A 21,228-nucleotide genomic window follows, 5' to 3' on the forward strand; every position below is an offset into this window, starting at 1 on the left:
CCCCAGGTCTGTGTTGCCCCAAATTTTCTTTCAGCAAGGCCTAACTATAAGTTTCCCCAGGTCTGTGGTCTGCCAGGTCTAGGACCACTACTGATCTCAACTGACTACTACTGAGAAGTGCTGAGACATTATTATGTCTTGGCAGGTGTTTGACTGCTGCTTGACCATTACTGACCATTTATTTTGTCACATCTATCCATTAGTATGTCCTGGCAGGTGTTTGACTGCTGCTTGACCGCTGCTGACCACAATCAGAGTTTGAACATATTGCATCACTTTGTGATTGTTATGCAGTATTGGACCTCTTGGCAGGTTTTGGCCATTAGCTGACCACTGTTGGCTGGTGTTGGCCATTACTGACAGTTTCTTGCCACTGCAGACCACTATTGACCACAGCTAACCACTATGCAACATTTTTTAGATTGCATTGTTTTCTCAAATTTTGGCATTATTATGAATATGATGTCCTGACAACTATAGACCATGACTGATCACTTACCACTGATGACCACTGCTGACAACTAACATCGCTGACCATCACTGACCACTGCTGACCAGTACCCAAAAGTGTAATAGTATTACTATTAAACATACATAGGCCTCAAATGGAAATTTGACCTGGAGAACATAGACCTTAGCCTTAGGGGATATAGACCTGGGGGAACATAGACCTTGGGGAATATAGATCTATGGACTTTGGGGAACACTCCGAACAGCTCCCTGTGGGCATGTGAGTAACATTACCAGATCATATTTGTGTTAGTGTGTGTGTGTGACTGTGAGAGTGTATGCGTGTGTGTGTGTGTGTGTGTGTGTGTGTGTGTGTGTTCACCCAGAGTAGTTGCAAATCATTTAAGTGTTGACTTTCCATCTGGAGCAGCACTGCCTAGTGACAGTCAAAGGATAATTTTTTTTATTCAGAATGCTGCATTGTTATTGAGGTGACCACTGCACTGTTGAATTCACATGAGCTGTGCATTAATTAATCAGCTGGGTTGTGACAACTTAAGGACAACTCTAGTTTTCTTAAGGCAATAAACAATGGAGTTGTTCTGTAAACCAGAATTAGCTCTTGGAGTTGGATACAAGTATGCACACATGTGCTTCAAATTACCGTTCTTTGGAGGTGTATAATCAGAATCAATCGTTTTAATTAAGATCAATTGAAATATTTAGGTAAAATTTCATGCTCTAGTCTCTCTGTGTATTTTTATGTCTGTCTCTTTTTTCTCTATGTTTGTTTGTCTCTTTCTGTCTCTTTGCATCTCTCTCTCTCTCTCTCTCTCTCTCTCTCTCTCTCTCTCTCTCTCTCTCTGACCCTCACTCACTCACAGACTATACAGTATATGATCATTTCTTTTCTGACTCTTTAACTCTGTCTTTTCCTGAAGCTCATTCTAACGATAGCACACATGCACACGCACACACACACACACACACACACAATGCATGCATGCACGCACGCACGCACACAACACACCACACACACACACACACACACACACACACACACACACACACACACACACACACACACACATTCTTGTGACATGCACGTTTATGTATACAGATGTGTCACTGAATTTACTGGATTTCATTTTCACCTCAGACTGAAAGATACAGATCAGTCTGCAGACTGAGTCTGATCCCATTTAATGAATACATAATGTATACATGTAAATTTTTCATTCAGTCACTGTTTCACACCTACCTTCCACTGGTTCCAGTTGGCTTCACACCAGACTGGGGAAGGTGCCAGAACCCTCCTACCCTGTCCCCCCTTCCACCTTCTCTTGCACTAGTTGTAGCAACATAGATTAAAGGGAAGAAAAAAACAAGTTCTAAACAAAAACCATGATATTAGCAATGATGTTTGAGTGCATCTGGAAAATCTCTAAAGTGTCCAATTAATATTGCACCAAACATGTTGTCATATATATATATATATATATATATATATATATATATATATATATATATTTGTATTTCTATATATATTTGTATTTGTATTTCTTTTTATCACAACAGATTTCTCTGTGTGAAATTCGGGCTGCTTTCCCCAGGGAGAGCGCGTCGCTATACTACAGCGCCACCCATTTTTTTGTATTTTTTCGTACGTGCATATATATATATATTTATATATGAGTAATTATTTACCCATGGGAACATCATTTCTTATGATTCACTGTGTGATTAAAAAAAAAAAAATGGGTTTTTACTTTTTATGTCAACATATGTCAACAGCGTGCAAACGCTGAAGTCATCAGGCTTCAGTGCATGACTGATGATAAACCAGCACTGTCAATGTGATGCATACAATATGTATGTGTTGTGTGAAAAAACTTGTATCAAGTCCATCTATAATAATTTATATATATATATATATATATATATATATATATATTATAGATAGATAGACAGAAGATATTAACAATATAAACAGGGCATGTGTCGCACAAGCCACAAGGTTATAGAATTAAAGCAGTTCATATTCCATACACTAGTCAGTTTATTGTTTGCTTATTTGTTGCTTCTAAACTTTGTCAGGAGCTCCTGCTTTGCAAACATGTCTGAAATATGCAGGCACATGAACTGCAACACTAACAGTGTTAAGGAAAATGTGTACATGTGTTTATGCATGTAAAATTGTAAGTTACATTGTAAGAGAGAGTGAGTGAGTGTGTATAATTCCTTAACAAATACTGCTAATTTTTCAGTCATGGATATTAGGTCTGTCACTCAGTGTCCGTCCTGTTCCTAGGAACTGGGTTTCATCTCTGTTTTCTTTTCCTCCCCCTCCCCCCACCCCCCTGAGACTGAGAGAGGGAGGGGGAGGTGTGTGTGTGTGTGTGTGGGGGGGGGGGGGGGGGCTTGCAGGTGGGAAGGAGAAAGAGAAAGTTGTACTTAAAAACATTACATAAATTTATATGATATGATATATATATCACAGCATTACTACATCAAAATCTGCATCCATATCCATTATTATAACAAAATACAATTTAACCGTTGTTGTTTTTTAAATTAATCTTTTACCTGGCCTTCCCTCTTTCTGCCATATATTCAGTAATTGGACAGACACCTCCACATGCCTGTCTCCTTCTGCAGGACAGTGAAGTCATTGATTTATTGATTGTGACATTTCCTGCTGTTGCTTGCTTGCGTCAGGTGCTGTAACTCTGAACGCTGAAGAAGGCTGAACAACTTGTTTCTTTCTCTTTCCCTGCATCCCTTCCTCTGAAATGCACATGCCTCTGTCTCTGGGTCTGTGCTGGCAGGGATACATGTACACATGTATGTAGACATCTTAAACATGTGTGAGATGCAATGTGTGTGTGCTTGAAGGGAGATGCTTATCTTGAGTCTTCAGTTTGTAGGTGATATGACAAGATGTGCAAGTGTTTTTAGGAAACACGAAAACTAGTGATGATTTTTTTTTTTTAGGTAACAGTAATATGGGTAAATTATATTTGTCATAAAAACACACACCAGAAAATCTTCTTCACCAGATAACCTGAAATTATATACTAGAAACTTAGGCTACAAAGGTCACTTTGTTCTTTATGCCTATGGTTAGTATGAAACAGCAGCTGTAGAACTTTGAACTCTGCTTGTAACTTGTGTAAGTAATAATTAAATAAAGAACAACAACCACATGCATACATAAATGCAGTTTAAACACTTGATATATATAAATATAATTTACAAACAGTATTTTCATTTTATTTTGTGTTGATTCATCAGGAACAGAAGAGAGGATATGATATATATTTTATATAATATTTCTTTTTTTCCCCCCAAAGACCTCAGTAAAGACTACAGAACAGACTTTTCTCAATCTTAGTGTGTGTCCAGTTTACAATTACAGACCTTGATTCTCCCTTTCAGTCTTGTGCTCTCGTTTCTGTAGTAAATCCCTACTCAGTTCTGTCAATGTCATCTTGGCATTTGAAAGGAGCAGCTTGAGCTATTGTCATGATTTCATCCACAGACCATTTCTCTTGCTCTTTTTCTCTCTGTCACACACTCTCTCTCCTCTCTCTGTAAAGTTTCTCTCTCTCATTCTCTGTATGGCTCTTTGTATACATGTGTGTGTCTCTGTTTCTGTCTCTTTCTGTTTCTCTCTCAAACTGAGAAAGAGTGAGCGGTAGGAACAAAGACTTATTTACTAACAGTACTTATTTTTAGTGTGTGTGTGTGTGTGCACGCATGTGCACATACACACCCATTTTATGTATGTTATTCTGTCTGTCTGTTTGCACTCTATGCATATTTACTCCATGTGTATTTGTGTGTCTAGCTAAATTTTGATGCCCTCCAAATGTCATTGAAACTTGAAAATGGTTTGTTCATTGATAGATTTATAAAATCACTTCTTACCTCATGCGGCTCTGTCCCCGTCCTCCACCATCATACAGTTGTTACATCTGTGTGAGAACTGAGATGGAAAACTGTATGCAGTGACTTACAGAGGACCAGGGGTGCTCTCTGTTTATCTTTGATTGTTTGAATCTTTCTCTCTGTGTATGATTATATTCTGTCTGTCAATTATAGGTTTGTTGCAAAGTGGAAGGATTATGATATTAATACAGGCGTGGAGCTCCTGTCCAGAATAATGTAATATTGCTTTGTGATCCTGACTGAAGGACTACACAGTCACTAGTCAGACACAGCAGAGAACAAATTAGGAATCAGAAAGAGGGCTGAATATACCCTCCAGCCCTCCACATATATGTATAACATACATTATGGTGAATTTACCCCTTGTCCAGAACTCCCCCCCCCCCTCCTCACCACCAAAATGTTCACTTGATTAGTTGATACAACTGTGTGATAAGCAAACTATGCTTAAACTAGTTAAAATACTGTGGAATTATAGAACTTTGAAAATAAAAGTATCAATTGGTGAAGGCAGAAAATGGAAAATTCCCTTGTGTACTGTAGGTGTGGTTGATTAACAGCTGGTCTTTGATTCACAGCTACATTCAGTTCATTCATGCTGCACAGTCATAGGGTTGGGTTGTGTGTTGGGTTTTTACACTTAATATTCTCTGTAATGGAATTTTTGTTTGTTTGTTTTTTTCTTTATGCATGTACACTACCCCATCCCCCTCCATCACACACATGCACACACACACACACACACATGCAAGCACATGCACACATTATATGTCTCTATTACAGACTTTGTGAGTGTACACTCACACAGAGGTACACACAGTCACACACAGGCACACACACACACACACACACACTCACATGCATAGTGACATATGTCACTAAAAGAAATTTTGTAAATGTTTAGTTGGAATCAATTGATCTTACTGTTTCTCTTTGATGGTGTATATATAAATCATGCATGTGTTTGTGTTCTTTCAATCCCTATGTAAGTTGTATGTTTTCTGTCCTGCTCATTAATGTGATGGAGATATTTGGAGGATTTGAGCACATCCACACACTCAGTTAAACATTGGAACATCAAGACATGGCCACCCAGTCGACATTTGTCTGTCTCAGCTTTCTCAGCAGTTGTGTGTGACTTTGCTGCAGCTGCTCAGCAGAATGGTAGACATCCCAAGCCCAAGACACAATGGCTGTCACTGTCAGCTTTTGCAGCACTTTAAAAACATATGACTGTGGTGGTGACAGTGGTCCACCCTAAAAGTAGTTAAAAATGACCCCACTCCCCACCCCACTCCCCAAAAAAAAGAAAAAAGAAGGAATCAGAAGGAGTGATCTGTTTTCTCTAAGTCCACATGGATGTGCCAGTGTTGTGGGCCCACATGGATGTGCCAGTGTTGTGGGCTTCGTCAAGTTCATGCCGTGCTGTTTCTGTGTTACTAAAGGGGTCTTTTTAGTCTTTTAGTGCTGTCTTGTTTTCACCCATTCTACCCTGAGTTTACAATCTCGGCAGGCTTCCATGCCATATTGATGTGGGAAATTTTGCAGAAAGTAGACTGTTTTTCCTCCAGATTACATGCAGACACAATCAGAAATTATACTGTAGAAGTTAGTTCCCCTTTTCTTTTGGTTTAAATGCGTGTGTAGTAGCATGGAAAACGTTTTAAAGAGACAAAATTTGATGCCAGAGCAATACTCGCGCACAGGACTGAATGAGTTAATGCAAGATTGGCACACCACCACCTGCGAAGCTTACTGCTGATGACAGTTACTGCTTTTTCATGGAGAGGGACCGAATGAGCATTCCATTAGAGTGGAGACCACTAATACTGCAAATATATATATAATAATAATAATAATGGATACTTATATAGCACACTATCCAGAAATCTGCTCTAGGTGCTTTACAAAAACGCTCTTGTTAACATAAAACATTATATCTATGTTATATACACACACCAAAATGTGACCACACACACACACACACACACACACACACACACACACACACACACACACACTGCATACATACATTTTAACATACATGTGTATCTAACAGCTACCCTAACACATACGCACACATAGGCAGTCACAAACTTACATAAACACACGCAAACACAATACACATTCATATACATGCATGTAGTTATGTACACATACATATGTATATACACATAGTCAAGCACAGCTAACGAAAAGGAAGTGGACCTGCCACAATTGAACTTATTGCTGAGGGAAAAGGTGAGTTTTGAGATGAGATTTAAAAGATGCGAGGGAATCAGAATGACGGAGGTTATCAGGGAGCTTGTTCCACGTCTTTGGCGATTGAAAAGAAAACGATCTGTGTCCATAGGTCTTACTTCTGACGTGAGGTATCCTGAGAAGTCGAGTATCAGAGGAATAACGGAGCTGGCGAGACAGGGTATAGATATGGATGAGTTCAGAAAGATACTTGGGGCCAGATCCGTTGAATGCAGAAAAGGTCAGAGTGGATAGCTTATAGTCTATTCAATCAGAAACAGGCAACCAGTGGAGAGACTGAAGGAGAGGAGAAACATGGTCAAATTTAGAAGCTCTGCAAATGAGTCTGGCAGCGTTATTCTGAATTCGTTGGAGTCTGTCTAACAAATAGTTGGGAAGGCCGGCCAAAAGAGAGTTGCAGTAATCCAATCTTGAGAGAACCAGAGAGCATACAAGTGTCTTGGTTGCATCGGTTGAGAGATAGTGGCGGAGAGAGCTGATTCTACGCAGTTCCAAATAGGCAACTTTACAGATATTCGAAATGTGCTGTTGGAAGGAAAGAGACTGGTCCAGGATTACGCCAAGACTGCGAACAGAGGGAGAAAGTGAAACAGGTGTGCTATTGATCAGAACAGAGTCAGGAAAGGAAGGATGTTGACGAAACTTCTTTGGACAGGTTATCATAAATTCAGTCTTATCATCATTTAATTGCAGCTTGTTGAGAGTCATCCAGTCCTTTAGGCCAGCAATGCACTCCTGTGTTTGAGTCACCAGTGCATCAAATTCAGCTATATATATATATATATAGAGAGAGAGAGAGAGAGAGAGATCTGGACTACAAAACAGTTGTGGGAGTAAACTGGTTTTGAGCTTGTGTGTGTCCCATCGTGACCTTCGGTGTGTATGTGGGAATGTGTGCATGCGAGTGTCTGTGGGGGGTGGGGTGGGGTGAGGTGGGTTGTGTAACAGCTGGTCTTCAAATGTTCAGGTTGGTTGATCAAGTGGCAGTTCTTACCCCACAGTTAGTTGGTTTGGCAACAGGTATTTATAACAATAGGAGACCCAGTTTGTTTTGCAGTTATTCTCTCTCTCTCTCTCTTTCATCTGTGAGTAACAGATTTTTGCAGTACAAAATAGCCAATAGGAAACTCTCCAGTTGACAGACCTAAAATAACAGTGGATAATATAGGGTTTGAAGGGCCCTCCAGGCTCCTTCACTCATTCACTCTCTCTCTCTCTCTCTCTCTCTCTCTCTCTCTCTCTCTCTCTCTCTCTCCTTTTTTCTGCAATTCATGTCTATCTCACACATGCATACAAATATGAGACCATGCATGTATGATATATAATATACAGACAGTGACACACACACACACACACACACACACACACACACACACACACACACACACACACACATACCACCACCACCACCACCACCACCATGAGCTATAGACTCACACACACACACACACACACACACACCACCACCACCACCACCACCCCCACCATGAGCTATAGACTCACACACACATACACACACACACACACACACACACACACATACACACACACTACCACCACCACCACCACCACCACCACCACAACAACAACAACAACAACACACAGACACATACAGATTTATTGACTCACACACACACACACACACACACGCACACGAGCATATGCTGAAACTGGTGGGATTACTGAAATTATAAAGTCTAAAGACAAGATTGAATATCTGTGGAAGCAGAAACTAGTGAGAGAGGATGAGGAAGAAAAAAAAAGGAATGATCAACCTGTTCTATGTGATAACTGATGGAGAGACTAGCCCGCCCACAGGTATGTATACATGATACAATACATGTCTCCATCCTACATGATGCAATACATGTCTCCAACCCTGGGCTACATATCATAACATCCCATGACAGCAGATGACCGCTGTTGCCATGTGGGGATTGGGGATTGACAGACCGAGAAGCCGTTGACAAGTCCTTGTTGTGAGAGAGGCCATGCGGACACGGGGGTGGTGGTGGGAGGGGGAGGGGGGAGGGAGCTAGGGGGGTTGGTATTTAGGAGCCGTGGGTGGGGGTGAAGTGGGGGAGTGTGTGTGTGTGGGGGGGGGGGGGGACGGGGGGGGGGGGGAGTGAAAGGGGACACATGGCCACCAGCCAGTTACCTGTTCCCAGTCCTGCCGTTGTGGCTCTCTGCCAGCAACCCCTCTCCATCCCCACGCCACACACACACACACACACACACCCATTCCTCTTCTCCTGAGCTGCTGCCTACTTGGCTGTCCACCTCTTACCCTCCCCCTTATGGCCAGGGAGTTTAGATTAAAATTTGCGTTAGGTCAAAATGTCTGCAACAAAACCGTTCTTTTTACGATAAAATAGAATAAATTATACTTATCACACTGATATAAAGTTGACCACTTTAGGGGGGCGGGAATATGAGTAGAATTTGATTTTTAATGTCCAGAATCGAGTATTTTTATTACTTCTGCCTGTGTGAGAGCGCCTTACAAAGAGTCGCAAGGCAAGCACAGGCGAAGGTTACGCAAGCGCGGTATAAGGGATCGCCAGAGGAAAGCGATCTGCGCGGTACAGTACATGTGATTGACTGCTTCCGCGCTGATGCTGATCTGTGAGCAGGTCACTGCGGCAGACAACTGATTCTGAACAGAAAACAAGGAACACAGCTCTTTGGGGTCAAAAGGACACAAACAGGAGCAACACGGCAAGATCGGGGCCCAGAACAACATGGCTCAAAGACCAATGTTAATGGGTCATGAAACTCAACTCTGCTAAGTGAAGGAGTTTGTGTGCAAATATGTGTGTATTAGATTTAAACTGTGATCATGTATGCAATTATAATTTATATATACATGTGTACATTAGATTTAAACTGAAATCCAGTTATCCATGTCTGCCAGTACAAGGCTCTGCAGGCTGATGGTGGTGGTGTAATGTCCAGAATAAAAAAAAAAAGAGATTAAGAGAGGCAGAATGAGAGACAGCCAGACAGATGAAGCCTGTGTCTGATCATCTGTCCTCTTTGTTTTCTTTTCCTGTATAATATATATATATATATATATATATATATATATATATATATATATATATATATATATATATATATATATATATGCCGTCATACTCAGATTGTATGTAAAAGGGGAGGGGCGGGGAGACATATGATATATATATATATATATATATATATATATATATATATATATATATATATAAGAAGGAAATATATTGAGAAGAAAAAATATTGGGACAGATTATTCCATCTTAATTAATGACAAGCCATTAAATGTTGTTTCTTTGTTATTGCACAGTCCACTTTTAGAATATGATCCAGAATACATCTCTTGATTGTCATTAATTGAGGCAGGTTTAATTTGGAGTGGACCAGGGCATGATCAGTATCAGTATCAGTAGCTCAAGGAGGCGTCACTGTGTTCGGTCAAATCCATATATGCTACACCACATCTGCCAAGCAGATGCCTGACCAGCGGCGTAACCCAACAAGTCAGGCCTTCAGAAAAAGAAAAAAAAAAGAATAAATAAAATAAAGTAAAAAGTAAAAATAAATATCAATAAAATAAATAAAATGAAATAAAATAAATAAAGGGCATGAATTATCTTAATCAGTTGCAACTATTCTTCCTCATGAAGTCTGCGCTCTGCTCTTCAGCAGTCTTTTCTGGTATGATTCGTCTATGGCTGTTTGTCATGATCATTCACTTGTCAGATCATTAGTATCAGTCTGATCATTATCTTAAGTGCCTGTCAGCACCTGTGTCTCTCTGTCTCTCCCTCTCCTCATTCTCCCTATGCCTCCTGTTGCTAGAAGCACACATTACTCCTCAAATTACTCACTGTATGAGTTTGTGTGTGTGTATGTGTGTGTGTGCATCCGCGCATGTGCACATGCCTGAATGTTGTGCGTCTAAAGTTGTGAGTGTTAAAATTCTTATTCATTCTGTCCTTACCTAATCCCCCTCTCTTTTATTTGAACTTGAAGGAACAACCCTCCCCTGTCTCTCTCTGTCTCTCTCTCTTTCTCTGAGTTTCTTCCTCACCCGTCTGTCTGTCTTGCTGAACCAACATGTGGTCAGTGGCATAAGATGTGTTTAAAATGCAAACAACCAGGGTGTGTGGTTGGATGGACAGCTGAGGCATTTTGCTGGAGGTGTTTTGTTCAGCTGTTTTTTGTTGTTGTTTTTGTTGTTGTTGTTGTTTGTTTTTGTTGTTTTTTGTTTGTTTTTTGGTTGTTGTTTTTTTACAACTGAACTCTGGTGTTCCTTGCTACCCCTTGAATGGTCTGTTGCAGTGTCATCTGAAGTGGATGCCTCTCTTTATTACTATTATTAGCCTGTGTCCTTTTGCAGCTGTATCGGGCCACCCCCATTTCTGCACTATCCATCCTTTGTATACATACATCATTACATGTGTATCTCTCTCTTTTTCTGTCTTTGTGTTTTATGGGTCTGCTGGACTGTTTTTGTGTTTATATGTGTTTTTCCATATGTGTTGCATCCTTTCTTTGTCTTCTTACTCTTTGATATTGTGTTGCATTTTCTGCCTTGATATTTTTGTGTGTCTGCTTGACTGTTTTGTGTGTGTGTGAGAGAGAGTGTGTGTGCCTGTGCCTGTGTATACATGCATGCATGTATGTCTGGGTTTCGTTTTATTTTTACGTGAATGTGATTTTTTGATATAACGAATAAATGATGGAGAAGAAAAAAACAACAACTCATTGCAACTGACTTGGTAGAGAAAAGGATGTGCAGAACTAGTTCACTGAATTAAGTGGATGTACATAATTACATTTTACTTTTTCTATTGTTTTCCAGTAAAAGTTGCTGCAGAATACAGTATAGAACTCTGTTGTTACGCAAGCCCATTAACTAACATTTTAACATAGCAAATTAAGTAATTGTTTTTTTCATACAAACAGAGACAATTCATTAGTATAGATGTATGAGATTGAGAGGGGGCCTTCAAGCTGCCTATACTGTTTTGATGAGGTGAATTATGGATGACAGCCAAGGGGGCTAACACTTGACACATGACTGATCACGTACATAAATCACTAGCCTCCAGTGTGACACAGAAAGCTGTGATTACAAACATGTGCACAGGTGTCTGCCCACCTAATCTACAACTGTGCCATGAATCTGATCACATGTATACTAGTTCAGCATGCTTTTCAACACCCCCCACCCCCTCCTTTGCCTTCCCTCTCACAACACATGAAAGTGAAGGTTTATGACTGTTACTAATGGTGGGCAGATGGGGATGTTTCATGGGGCAGGGTAGGGATAGGGGAGCTGTGAACTTTTTTTTCAGAAAAAAGGCTCTTTATATAGATCTGTAAGCTGTTAAAAAAACAAAAACTACCTAGTTAGATCTGCTAAACATTTAAAAAGAAGAAAAGAAAAAGGCCCTCCTTTCTCCCCTTTACCACCAAGCAAAGGAAAAAACCAAAAAACCAAACAAAAACGCTTGTTTGTGGGATATATATATATGTGTGTGTGTTTGTGTGTGTGTGTGTGTAATGAAAAAAGACTGTGTTGGTGTAGGATGCTAAAAAAAGGAAAATAATAAATGACTAGTCCTATCTGTGTTTGAAATAAGAAAATAAACAAACACAAAAACAAAACAAAAAACAAAGTGGAAGGCAGGGGAGTGTAAAGGTTGAAGGGGAGGTATGGCTGGAGGCCAGTTGTGAGTGACTCATTGAGGAAGGAAGGCTGGGTTATATGTTGTGTAGGTTACACAAACTGTGAACTGAAGCCAGTGAAGGCCGTTTGAATGTTGACAAAACTCCAGGAAGGATTGGCCCTTCACAATACAGCAAGGCCCCTGCTGAATAGGTAGTTTCAGCTGGAAAAGCCCTTTTCACATGTTTTGTAGGTTTAGTTGCCGAGAGAGAGAGAGAGAGAGGGGGGGGGGGGGAGAGAGTATCTGTAGAATATTTTTGTCCCTTACAAACGTCTTCTTCGTCACATGTTTTCTGATCTGAGGTTGAAACAGTAGTGAATGGTGTTTTAGACATGTATTCTTCTTTAACGTGTGGAATGAATAATAATTTGTTTAATGTAACATTCTAATGAAGTTTTTGATAACATAAATAGAATATTATTTTTCTGTCATGATTAAAGCTAATAAAAGATCAGTCTCTGAATTGAATTGGGCCCCTCCCACTGATATGGAACTTGAGTAACACAGCGAGACAGAAAGTGTGATGTAAATTTAGGTGGGTATTTAACTGTCGTTTTGAAAGAAAGAAAGAAAAAAAAATATATATGTATATATATTATACTTATTTCTTCCCATTTTTTACTTACACATTTTAAAAATAAATATGGTAGCATCAGAAAGTATTAAGCACAATGTATTCTGTTCAGTACCTATTGCCGTTTCACTCATGCCACAGCATATCCAGATCAAGAGATGTGTGTGAATGTGCCTGGGGGTGAGCTGAGCCACTGTGCTTGGAAAGCTGCAGATGGACGGCACAGGGTATACATAGGAAGCTATTAGTGTGGGAACTGCCACAAAAGGGAAACCTAGTGTGCAAGGTACAACGTGGTTCTCCTTGACTGGCGTGTAGCGGACACGTCCGATGTATGGATGCCATGTAAATGATGTGGATCCATGTACACCTGTGGGCTTGTTGGTCAAGCGGTCAGGAAGTCGGTCATTGTGGTGAGTGGTCAGAGGGATCGCGGGGTGATGCTCAGGGCCATCTCTCACCTCCCTGTTATCCCTTACATCTGGAGTGTGGGCCACGTGTGTTCACACTGCGTCTTTTCATGTGAAGGAGAGAGAGAGAGAGACAGACAGACAGACAGACAGAGTTACTGTGTTTGAGTGGCTTTTCATGTGGAGAGAGAGAGGGGAGTCCTGTGTTAGAGCGGCTTTTAATGTGAAGAGAGAGAGGGAGAGTCGTGTATTTGAGCGGTTTACATGTTTTTGATTTGTGAATATCCTCCAGGCCCCAAAGTGTTGAAATAATTTACATGTCTACTATGGGAATCACAATGAGGATGGAGGAGAGAGAGAGAGAAGGGGTGAGGGAAAAGTGAAGGAGGTGGGTACAGATACAGACTCTTCTGAACGACCCCTCACTTCGTTACCACCTGTTCCTGATTTTCCGGCTTGCCCCTCTTCTCCCCCTGTCCGTCTCCCCTGTGCCCACGTGACCCAGGGGCGGACTGCACGTGGACAACAACACACACAAGGGAGGCCATTTGCGCCTGATAGATCGCAGGATGATATGGACAAGAGTACATTTATATACGTGATCCATGGATAGTCGGGGGAAATGCGTCATCGATCGTAGAAGATGCGTAAGTTTGGGACTGAGCCAAACGACGAAGAGGAGAAATTGCCGACACAGTTGGTTGCTGACTAACATCAGTGGTCACAAGTAGTTAAAAAAAATAAATGAAATAAAATAAAATAAATAAAAGAAGAAGAAGAAGAAGAAAAGTATCAATGATGAGGATTATCCGCTCACAGTTCAAATCAAGGGTACCGGCATGCGTGTCGTTCAAATGAAGGCTACCCATCGATTGCAGTGAAGCAAAGACAAGCAGTATCTTTTCTTGTAGACACATGTAAAAATATATTGCTGCCCGTCTTAACGTTTTGTCTTCTGGTGGTAACAGTGTAGTGTAAGATATGGTAGGTGCCCTCCCTCCCTCCCTCCCTCCACTTTCCAGGGATGGTTTTTATCCCCGTCGGCCATTATCACCAACAGTGAATGCTGAACGTGACAATGTGGAAACGATGTGCCATCGATCCAGGATGTCCCGATTGCACGCAGCGCTATTCTCAGCACCAGCCGTAATGAGGAAGCTGACATAATTTCCGTTAATGTTTTTTTTTTCCCCTGTAAACTTCCTTTTTATGCTTCGCTCCCCCCCCCCCCCCCCCCCCCCCGCTCCTCTCTCTCTCTCTCTCGCCACTTTCCGCCTCCCCCTTCCCTTTCTCCACCTGTCGTCAGTGCAGACACTATCCCTCCCCAGTCCCCTTCCCCAAGCATCTTCGCTGTCTTCTCCAAACACCATAATTATTATGCACTGAATGGTATAATACATGCCCAGAGATAAATGATATGTTTGGAAGAAAGTCAAGTTATTCACGTATGACTCGCGTTTTCTTCTTAAAAACGCATCAACAGGTATTCGCAAGAATCTCTTCTTTTTTTTTTTTCTTTCTTTCTTTTTTTTTTTTTTTTTTTTTTTTTTCCTTTTTCTTTTTTCTTTCTTTATTTTTTTAAGCCGAATTCCCCTTCTGTCCGAAGTTGCTAAGAAATAATTATAAAATAAGATAGAAAAACTCTGTCGCGTACACCCCAAGTTTTATTGATAATCCGTAGATCTATCGATGGGGAATCAGAGGTGGGTCGCTAAATCCAAACACCCGGGGCACCGCCATAGATGGGCTTAGACATGTGCGCTGAGCTCTTTAACGATCACTTTTGACGGGTGGTAACACTAGAGTGTTGCGTGGCTTCCAAGTGGCCACACTCAAGGCGCTGCCGTAACAGAATTTGGCTGCCGTGTGGAGGGGAGAGGCATGCGTGGACGGAGACAGTGAAGTATCGTTATCAAATGCTTGCTGGCTGGAATGTTTTGGTGGGGTGAATTGGATGCATGGCGAGGGAAAGAAGTTTTGTTTGCCTGCCAATTTGTAGACAATGTGCCTGACTGTGGGAGGACATAGGGGATTTCCAGTTGCAGTGGGTGTGTGGGGAAAGGGGATGTGGGGGTGGGAGTTGGAGATTGTGTATCATGTTGTGGAAGGACTTTGAGGTGAGTGGGTAAGTTTGCATGTTAGTGGGGAGGTTGAAACAGAGAAGGAGAGACTATTTTTGTTCCGAATGTGCAATGCATGTGCACAGTTCTGTTTAGCTGTGTATTTATGTGTTTGTGGTTATAAATATTTCGATGTACATAGCCAGCGCTTGTGTCAAAAAAAGAAAAAGAAAAAAAAAAAGCGTTTTCCGGCCAAGGTTTATGACTTTGACGAACATCTATATATTCTCTCTCTCTCTCTCTTTCTCTCTCTCTCTCTGACGAACATGTGTATGATATTCTCTCTCTCTCTGTCTCTCTGTTAGACTTAGAGCGAGAAAAGGTCTTTATCTGTCTCTCTTTCGTATCGCGCGCGCGCGCGCGTGCGTGTATGTGTGTGTGTGTTTTCGCGCTCGCGCATAAGCAGTTCCACGTCATTTTACTTCACACATAGATTAACTATCCCGTTTTTTGACTCACTTGTGTAAACAACCCGGTGTTCGGTTGTCTGTGTGTGTGTGTGTGTGTGTGTGTCTGTGTGTCCGTGGTGAACTTTAACATTGACATTTTCTCTGCAACTACTTTGTCAGTTGACACCAAATTTGGCATAAAAATAGGAAAAATTCAGTTCTTTCCAGTCATCTTGTTTAAAACAATATTGCGCTTCTGGGATGGGCACAAAAAAATAAAGAATGAAGCCTAATTATATGCAAATTGCATTTACTGTTATATTTATATTTTTTGTATTCTCTAAACTTGGCACTTTGATCTGATATTCTGACCCAACAGCTAGAGCAGTCATTATTATCATTTTTTGTTCAAACAGGAACTTCTTTTGCTAAGCAATGAAGTTTTATTTATTTTGCAAACGTTTTGGTGCAGATAGTAAAAAAGGGAAATTACTCTGTAATGCTAGTGGAGTTAATTTGCTTTAAACTGATCTTTCTCATCTTAAACATTACATTTTGAAACAAGAGAGGCAAGGCCTTCAAGACTCACTTGTGATGCACTTTTTAAAAAAAATCCAAGCTTTTTATGTATTGAGTATAATTTCAAAATGTAATGTTTAAGATGAGAAAGATCAGTTTAAAGCAAACTAAGTTCCCCAGCAGAGTAATTTCCCTTGTTCTACTGTCTACACCAAAACGTTTGCAATAAATAAAACTTCCTGAAGTTCCTGTTTGAACAAAAAACGATAATAATGACAGATCTTTTGTTGGGTCGAATATCAGATCAAAGTGCCAAGTTTAGAGAATACAAAAAATATAAATATAACAGTAAATGCATTATACTCAATACATAAATAGCTTGGATTTTTTTTTTTAAAGTGTATCACAAATGAGTCTTGAAGGCCTTGCCTTTCTTGTTTGTTGTTGTTTTTCTTTGTTTTTTTCGGTTCCATATATATACTTCCCGGTAGAAAAAAAAGTTTTTTCTTCTCAGCAAGGAGGAATTGCGTCACATTGTTATTATTATTTTTTAATTTTTTAATTTTTTTAATCATGTCTTCAGTTTGTTTCTTACCAAGATTTTAAAAACCAGGAGAGTAGCAAACACCCTTTTCTTTTAAACAGACCCATACAAAAAAGAAAAAGAAGTGACCATTGTTTGGCATTGGATAACAAGTCAGTAGATTGACCCCACCCCATCTCTCCGCCCCCACCCCTTCCAAATCACCCTTTCCTCTTTCGTTTATGTCAGCTTTTCACTTCCCTCACCCCCACCCCCTCCTCTCGATCTCTCCCTGTCTGTGCCAGTTTGTTCCAGGGGGCCTGTCAAACTGGGTATTCCTGTTCATGTAGGCCCGTCTGTAACCTGAGAACATGTCTTTTTACTCGTTCTCAGCTGTGGACAACAATCATTTTACTGCCAGTGAAACGACATACGTTTGTCAGTCATGATGTTCACCACAGCACACGCGTTTTAAAACGAAACTATACTGACATGCAAACGACACATTGTGTATGTGTGTGTGTGTGTGTGTGTAAGAGCGAGAGAGAGAGAGAAAGAGCGTGTTAGTGGGTGAGCTTTGTGTGTGAAGTGTCGCGGTGACCGTATTGTGGTCAGTTGACAATGAACAGAGTGAGTGTGTTTGGGCTTGAATTGACTCGTTACATGTGCCTCCCAACCTTTCTGTTTCCGGGGATTCCATTTCGGATCCGCCATCTGTCTGGTAGACACATATAAATGTTGTATATTTTTAGACGATCACCCGTGACCATTGTTCACACGTCAAAAGTGATCGTTAAAGAAGTGAGGGAAGAGGTATGGTGATGGGAGAAAAATATCTGTTTTCTCCACGAAACCATTTATCAGCGACAGAAGGGTTGACTCGAAAGAGCGTTACCCAGTTCTTTCCTCCTCAGAATTATGACTATGAAATGCACAGGTGTTCGGGTTTTCTGCCATCGAAGTGAGGGCCGCGAGAGGTTATAATACTGACTTCTTTTCTAACTGAAATTTATAAATTATTTATGTTAAAACTTAAATTGTTTCAGTCTTTCACTCTCGAAACAGTGACAGCGAGTTATTTCATAGTTAGTCACTTAGTGTACCGACTTCTTTCATGTCACAATAAATAGTTTATAATTCTTATAATTCAATATTAAAAGAAAGCGTGTGTTCTTTATACTACACTGGAAACGGGCGAGAATCATTCGTGGTGCATGGTCAGGGGCCTGGTAGTTAACTGAGGGTCGTTTCCACAAGAAAAGAAGCAACCTGGTAGGGAGGTTAGGGACGGGTTAGGAGCCGAGCTGTGATGGAATGTCATCTAAAAACGCCAAACCAACAGGCAGCCAGGGCTGTCTGTGTGAGTGTGTGTAGAGGAATGAAGGTGTGACTGTTGTGACGAAGTTCACGTAGGCTGCTGTGTGGCAGTGTTGCCCTTTCCCTTTCCTCAGCCAGCCACCCTGCACTCCCTCCCCAGCCTCAACCCTTACAGATCTCTCTCACTCACAACTACCACATGTCAAGAGCTCTCTCTCTGTGTTTCCGTCTCTGTCTCTGTCTGTCTGTCTGTCTGTCTCTCTCTCTCACACACACACACAATACCACATGACCTCTCCCTCCCTCTCCCCACCCCCCTCGTCTCTGTCACTCTCTCCTAACCAACTGGGTGCTCTCTGTCTCTCTCTCTCTACTTATGTACACACACTCTCTCTCGCTCTCTCCCTCACTCTCTCTCTCTCTTACTCACACACACACACACACACACACACACAGTGTCTGTCACTGTCTTTCTGTCAGTCTCCCTCCCTCCCACTATCTGTCTCTATCCCCACATAGTTCCGGCCCTACTCAGTCACTGTGTTCATGTGTGTGTGAGAGAGAGTGTGTGTGTTTGTGTGTGTGTGCGTGTGAGAGAGAGAGAGAGAGAGAGAGAGTTGGTGTGTGTGTGTGTGTTCAACTACATATTTTTTTTATCTCCACTGCTTTTTTTGTATTGATCTTTGTGTGTGTGCTTGTGAGTGTGAGGGAGAAAGGGAGAGAAAAAGAGTGTGTGTGTGTGTGTGTGTGTACGTCCCCTTTCCTCTGTTTTTTGACGGTTATGCACTGATGCTGTTTTCTTTGCCTGTCTCCGCACTCTCCCTCCTCCCTTGGCTCTCCGAGTCTCTCCCCTCCTCTGTGTGTCTAAAGTTCTCATGCACATTGATTCTTGTATGTCACGTTAGAAGGTGTAACTCTATTTACACATCTGTCAAGAAACAGAACAGTGTGTGCATCTGTGTGCAGCAAGGGTTTCTTCTGTTCTTTTCACTCTTTCTCTCTTCCTTTTTTTTTTTTTTTTTTTTTTTGGATGCATGTGTGGGTTGTGTGTGCACACGTGTGTGTGTGTATCTGTCTGTCTGTCTTTCTGTCTCATTCTCATTCACTCAGTCTTTACAAGAGGTTTCTCTGTGTCTTTGTCTCTTTCTCTCTGACTCATTGAGCATTCTCTAGCTCACATTCACCCAGTCCCAAGAGTTAGGACGTAATGAACAAAGATTGAACAAAAAGTGGCTCAAATCTGCATGCTTGTGCCAGCAGGCAGGCAAACCATTCTGTGTCAAAATCCTTTTCTTAGTGAAGGAGTATAGGAGTGGAAAGGTGTGAAGAGGGGTATCAGAAAGCACCTGGTTTAGCCCCCAGGCCTTTGTCTGAAAGCCAGAAAGAAAGCCTTTGTGCTGGACACGTTTCTTTCTCACAGAAATGGCACCTGTTTGTGTGAGAGAATTGACTATATTCAAAGGAGTGTGGGTTGATGAATGGGTCATTGTATGATGTGTGTATGTTTGCGTGACACATGCTTTTGTGCTAGCATGTTGCAAAAACTTGGCATTTGCTAGTGTTTGCTTATACCAGTGACAAATGGCATGTTTTCAAGGTATTTTTTCCGTGATTTTTTTCCCCCCTGTAATTGAGATCAGAAGTGCATAATAAAAAGCATTGAAATAGTTGACAGTTGGATTGTAGGTCTTGTGACAGTGTAAGATGAGAGTTGTCAGATGAGATGTTATTTATTATTACTGTGGTGGTTCTTGAAATTTGAGATATCATGCTAGTGCTAATCTGTGATTATACCCATACATTTATCCATATGATATATGCACTATGTGTGTGCAGATTATTGCTTGTCTGTGTACACAAAGACATAACATGATAATTCATATTTTAAACAAACACATGAATAATGTGGATGGATAATTTATTATATTTAATTACACCAGCATCAGCATGCATACAAAGTCCTTACTCACATGTACAGTTGCACTTAACACATAAAAAACAGCAACATGTGAGACCCTCAAACACTCGCACAAGAAAGCAAGCTTGGCTAAAAGAAGCTCCTCATTATGCAGTCTGTCTTGTTTGCATACATTTCAATTCTTTCAGTATGAACATGTCTCCCAACCCCCATCCCACAGCCACCCATGCCTTCATTAGCCTTTTGCAGGTCAAGTCCACAGGAAATGTGGAAGGAGCGATGACTAATAATATGGGGGAGGGGGGGGGGGGGGAATGCACCCTTCTTGGAATTTGCATTTATTAGAGTGACGAACACTTTTCTTGGCTAAAAATATAAGGAAAAAGAAAAAAAGAAGAAATTCCTGCCTTATTCAGCATTCGGTCTGTCAGACCCATTGAATCAAGTCATGAAGCATGGGTGTGGTCTTGTGAGTGTGTTAACATGTGTTTAAAAGATAGGAGCATTATAAACATTTTTAGAGAAAGGTTCGTTCAGAGCCAGCATACTTGCATACACATGTTTTCCCTTCTCACTGACAGAATTCAACAAAGAAAGCCATTAAAGAATGAACTTTGCCCATGTACACAGTGCATGCCTTTTGGCCTTCTTACTGGGAAATGGGGTCTAATTTAGTACTTTGTGTGGCAGAGGTTTGACCTTTTTATTGTGCTAGGAGAGCCACCCCCCAAATCTGCAGAGTGTGGAATTACTCTGTGACCTGATGGAGAGGAGTGGAGTCAGGGCAGGATAGGGTGGGGGTGGGGGGAGAAGATGGGGTGGGGGATGGGTGGGAGGGACAGGGTGCACACGGACTAGTGGCTGCCCTTTGCCTGGGGTGCTTTTCATTGCATTATGACTCCCCATTAGTTCAGATGATCCATTGATTTTTGTTGTTCTCTCATAGACTTGCTAATAGTGTGTGTGGGAGTGTCACAGAAGAATGCTGAATCAGGAGTGTCAGGCACTGGGGAATTATTTGCAGAACACTTATTTGTTTTGCTGGATGTTACTGGGTTGTTGTTTTTCAGTGTTGTCC

General features: G+C 41.2%; 1 protein-coding gene across 1 annotated transcript in view; it reads left to right on the plus strand.

The window, feature by feature from the left end:
• LOC143283099 (uncharacterized) overlaps positions 1-21,228 on the plus strand; it is a 98,947-nt gene that overhangs the window by 5,766 nt on the left and 71,953 nt on the right. The gene's annotated exons all lie outside the window — the stretch shown is intronic.

The sequence above is a fragment of the Babylonia areolata genome, chromosome 6, assembly GCF_041734735.1.
Source record: "Babylonia areolata isolate BAREFJ2019XMU chromosome 6, ASM4173473v1, whole genome shotgun sequence".
NCBI lineage: Eukaryota > Metazoa > Mollusca > Gastropoda > Neogastropoda > Buccinidae > Babylonia > Babylonia areolata.